This window comes from Sapajus apella, unplaced genomic scaffold, assembly GCF_009761245.1.
Source record: "Sapajus apella isolate SASKATOON/1434 unplaced genomic scaffold, GSC_monkey_1.0 scaffold70, whole genome shotgun sequence".
In the NCBI taxonomy this organism is placed as follows: Eukaryota; Metazoa; Chordata; class Mammalia; order Primates; family Cebidae; genus Sapajus; species Sapajus apella.
The window spans coordinates 1,273,170-1,278,346 of record NW_022437010.1 but is presented as its reverse complement, the minus strand read 5'-3'; positions in this window follow the sequence as shown (position 1 = coordinate 1,278,346).

Here is a 5,177-nt window from a genome sequence, read left to right as displayed (position 1 = left end):
GGATCCGACTCTGTCACCCCCCAGGGCCACTTCAGCGTTAGATTCCACATGAAAGCGTTGCTCAATAGGTGAAGACGTTCCTGATTCTGTGTCACTTCTGGCTTCTAGGTTTGGTCTCCTCCCACCCTAGACAGAGAAGAGAAACTGTACACACACATACACACTCTGTCTCTTACACACTCACACTTAGCACTTCTGTACAGAGGTCCACCCCTTCTTCCCACGTTCACAGTTCTCCGCCCCTCCCCCACTCCTCTATGGTTTCCAGAGCTTTATCTTCCCATTTAGAACTTTTTAAAGGAAGAATTGGGGGCGTTGGTGGCTCTGGGATGGGCAACTGAAGTTTGGTTTAGGGTTTGCTTTCCCATGACAGATAAAATCACTCAAGTGATTTCACCGCTGCTTCTAATTAGAGGGGAGCCTTAAAAGAAGCCACAGGATTTGGGGCTCCCGGAGCTCACCTCCGTCAGGAGCCACACCTGGCCGGGAGGGAGGTGACGGTGAGGAGACTGGCCTCGGGCCACTTTCTCGCAGGGAGGGTGCCAGTCCCATTCCCGCGGCAAGGATATCGAATTGTCCTGGGTTTGGGCCTGGGGCGCCTGGGGCAGGCCCAGTTACCCTCCCTGCCTGCTGTCGCAGAGACTTAGAGACGAACAAAGAACCAATTTTAAGTCGTCTTCTCTAACACGTCAGGCAAATATGTGTAAAAGGTCGGCTCCACGCTGTGGAGCAGAGACTTGTCCCCCAGGCACCAAAACCTCCCCCATTCTAACCGTGCTCTCGAGCCTCCGACCCAGGGCCCTGTCCAGGAGGCTTTGCACCCTCTCGGTGTTCCCAGGGGTGGGGTAGCGGTGCCTCTCCCTGGAGTCCCCTCATCGCTTCCGCATTTTATTCATCCCTGGACTAAAGGACTCTCAGCCCAGTGCCCAACCTAGTTGATTTAAAACTTTCTTGAACCTGCCTTAGAATCTTGCTCAAGTCTGGGAGTTTCTGTGGGTAGTTTTTTTGTTTTGTTTTGTTTTGGTGAAAATGTAAATAAATTAGTCATCAGTACATTTTCCCTGCTTTTTCCAGACGGTGGAAATAGAGTGGTGACTAACTTTTCAGAGTGGAAGACGCGCGAAGGGAGCACCTGCTGCTCTCCGGGATGGAGACGAGGGTCGCTGTGCTCTCTTAAGAGTGAGCGGAGGTTTCAGCTCGCGACCGCTTCCTCTAGCCCGCGCGGGGGAAACCCTGGCTGGAGGCGACCTCAGGCCCCGCGGGACAGGCCCGACCAAGCCTAGGAAGGACGGGCGGGCGCGTTCCAGGGCCAGGGTGGGGCGTGGGGTGCGCCGTCTCCACCCCAGGTACTTTTGGGGTGGGGGACCCGAGCGTGCGGAAAGCGGGAGGCAGAGCTGAGAGCTGGGTTAAGTGCGAAGCTAAGGCGCCACATAGGGTTGGGTGACAGTGGACGGGGTGAACTGGAAGTGAAGCAGCCCAGGCCTTAGCAGAGAGGACCCTCGGAATCTATGCACGTCCTAGGGGGAGGACGACGTGGGAGAGAGGTGGAATGCTGGAGCTAGAATTTAGCTTTGCAGTGAGATCACTTGGGATCCACATTCAACTCTGGTATCTACATGTACTGGCTGTGTGATCCCGAGGAAGTTACTGACCTTGTCTGACCCCTGTTTCCTGGTTTGTAAAGTGGACAATTGGTGGGAATTCAATAGGGGAATGTGCGCAAAAGCCTTAGCACAGCGCCGGGCCAGCAATATGCGCTCAAGAAAGGCTGCGGAGCCTTGTCCAGGACGGTCTACACTGCCCGGTCCAAGAAGAGTTCACAGCGCCCAAGACCTGTTCTATTCAAGATGATGTAAACCCCACTGCCCCTTCTTAGACACACCGCAGCCCAGCCGGGAACTGGTCATCTGCACCTCCTGCGATTTCCTCCTCAGAACCCCAGTCCTGCCAGATCTTCGTCCTCCCTTCGCTCCTCAAACACCTGCTGCACCGCTCAGAGCCTTTCCCCACCCGGACCTCCTCCGCAGCTCCGCAGCAGCAAGACAGCGCCACCTCCGGGGGTGCCACGATTGGTGGGGAGGGGAAATGCCTCCCAGCCTCCTCAGCTCTCCAGGTTCCTGGCAGCCAGTCTGGTTAGCCAGCTGCGCCCAGTGCGGGCAGACCCAAGGCCACTAACTGCACTTGGCCACCCACCTCCGCACCCCAAATGTCTCGGGAGGTGCGGGCTCTGGGATCCTTTGAATCAGAGATCCGCGGATCCCCTCTCCTCCCCCTGGGATGGGAGAGGGAGAGCCGCGGGAGTTCCCCAGCCACTCCTGGCGCTGCCACCACGAAGCAGGTTCGTAGCTAACAGGCCTGGGACACTGGGCCGTATCGCAAACTTTTCTGTGCGCCATTCAGTGCGGGAAGCCTGAGCTTCGGGGAGGGGTGGGATGGCATAGTATCGAGTTTAGCGGAGCTCCCAGCTTCAGGTAATGCTGAGCTCAGGCTCTCTGAGGCCTGTGGTGTCAGAAATGCCGGTGGAACGCATCCTCCTCCCAGCGCCATCAACGCCAAAGTTGCTGAGGGAATAATCACTGCCTTAGGGTTAAATCCTGCTTGAGCCACGTTTTCACTCCACCTCTTCACTTACCATCAAGCACTATACCCCTGGCGATTTTGCCCAACGTTTCTTAAAGGAACTTGGATATCTGGACCCCAGTCTGAGCAATGAGTTCACTGGGGTGATGACCTCAGCTTCACTCTCCCCCTGGGGAGCTGAAGATCCCTGGGCAGGTTGAGTGGCCTCTTGCTGCCGGTCTGGTCTCTCCTCTTCCCCCATCTCCTATAGTGGCTGGTCTTCCCTGCCCTTGGCGGAGCAAACCTAACTCAAACTCTAGTTCCTTCCTGGTCCCCCTTGGAGTAGTAAACTGGCCCTCAGGGTCAGGGCCAGGAAGAAGGAAAGTTGGGCTACTCAAAGGAGAAGGTGAGGGAAGTCGAGTGGCATTTTCCCACCCTGGGATTTCGGGTCTTCAATCAGACCGATTCCTCGATGGCACAGAAGCCCTCTTGACTCTCCAATTGGATTAGACCAGAGGAATTACCAGTAGAATTACCAGCAACCACAGGAAAAGAAAATGAGCCAAATCCCTTAGCAAAGGCGTCCAGGGAGAAGGTGAAGAAGGGAGGGTGTACATTAGGGGTGTCCCACTGTGGCTCACCAGAATGCACGCTTTCAATTGACAGCGATGGGTACAGGCCGGAGGTGTGCAGCAAGCGGGGAAGCCCAGAGGCCCAGAACATAAGAACGCCCTGGAGGCTGGAGGAGCGCGTCACTGGTCAGTGCGCCCACTCCAGGAGCGACCTCCCGGCCCTCTAGGCCCTAGGTGACAGGTGCAGCAGCCGTCTCGGCTGCCCGCTGTGCCAGGGCGGCTGCTGAGCACTGGTGCGGAACCACTATCGGAACGGGTTTGCGCTTCTGTTTACAAAGCAATCCTGCCATCAAAAGAGGAACAAAATCACCACTTATCACACCCTGTCATAAAGTAATCTGCCCCGAGGGAAACCCTAGCAGAGAACCGCAGCAGAGTGTGGGGTGGGGGGGCAGGGGACCGGGGAGGGATGGAGGAAAGGGGAACTCTCCCAACTTTTATGCAGAATAAATCGCGGGGACGCGTCTTGTCCAGACTGGCCCGGAAAGACATAGGGAACCTTGAGCTGCAGAGCCGGGGTGTGACCAGGATCCCCGTCCAGGGCTGGGCCTGGGGCTGGAAGAGTGTAGATTGGCTCTCTTGTATCTATGGAATGGGCACATCTGCAGCCCCCTCTCCAATGTTTGCTTTCCTAGCGTCTTTGAAGATGCTCCCAAAGGCCCCCAAATAGATCAGCAGAAAGCGTTGAGGGTGGGGGGAGTAAAAAAGCGAGTTCTTGAAGACTGTAAGGTCCCTTTTCTCGTCCTCAGCAACTGGAGTACGCAGGGAATTCTTGACCAGTGGAGGAGGCTTTTGCTCCCTCCAATCCCTGGTCCCCCCTTCCCATGTTATGCACTTGTTCTTGGAGAGATGGAGGTTAAGGAAGCATGAGGCAGTTCTCACTGCAAATAAATGGTGCAGAAATAAGAGAGAGAGAATGAAATCCTAGGAAGTTATAAGTAATCCCTGACCCAACGCAGCCACCCAGGGTTATCTCCTTCCAGGTTCTGCCTTGTCTAGAGTGAGGTGATAAACGCTTTAGGGATCCAAACCCAAGCACAGCTGGGTGCCTGGTGGGGGCGGGAGGTCTTGGGGGGGGGGTTCTATGTGGTGCCTCTGCCTCTGGAGTTGCCTTTAGGAAAGGTCAAGAGAATTATCCTCCCCTCCATATCCGCTGAAAAGGGGCTATTTTGCTAGTCTTGGTATCAGTAATTCACCACTTAATATAACCAGGTTTTCAGTTTGTACATGAACGATCCTGGACATCCAATACTGCCCCCACCCCCTCACCTCCGTTCCCCAGTGCCACTCCTGGACACTCTAGACACCAGCGAGGCTTCTTCTGTAGCCAGTCTTAACGTAGCAGATGCATTTTGGAGGAGTCTGGATGCTTGGGGGAATCTGGATGAAAGTGCATGTGATCCAGCCTGAATCTGAGACTCTGAGTTTCCTTAACACGAGCTCGAAAAGTCTGCAATCACTAGCCCTGAGAGATTACTTTGGTTCCTAATGGAATATCCTGAGTCAGGGTGGCTGAAAGAGCTTGTACATGGCAGGCAGAATTCTCAATGCTAAGTTATCATTTGCACTAATTGAAGGCCTGGGGGAGCTGGCTTCATCTTTCATAATTCCTGCATGGCTGATGCCACTGGAGAGTCAATGTTTTGCTGTGTCACTTTGAAAAACAAAACACCTGTAAGGTGAAGGATTCTACTTTTCGATGACTAGGGAGCTAGATCCAGAGCTGGCACAATTGCCAAGAGCTAAGTGGGAGCAGGTCCCTGCTCCTTCTTCAAAAAACCTTTCCTGGGGGTAATGGATGTCTTAGGGCAGTGGCTTTCAAACTTGACTGCATATTAGAATCAGCTGGAGGGTTGTAAGTCCCGATGCCTGAGTGGGTCAACACCACAAAGAAATCAGAGTATCTGGAAGTAAAACCCAAATTTGGGAGCTATGTAGGAAAAGTGTGCCTCCATCTGTAGCAGAGTTTTGGGATTCACTTTCTAA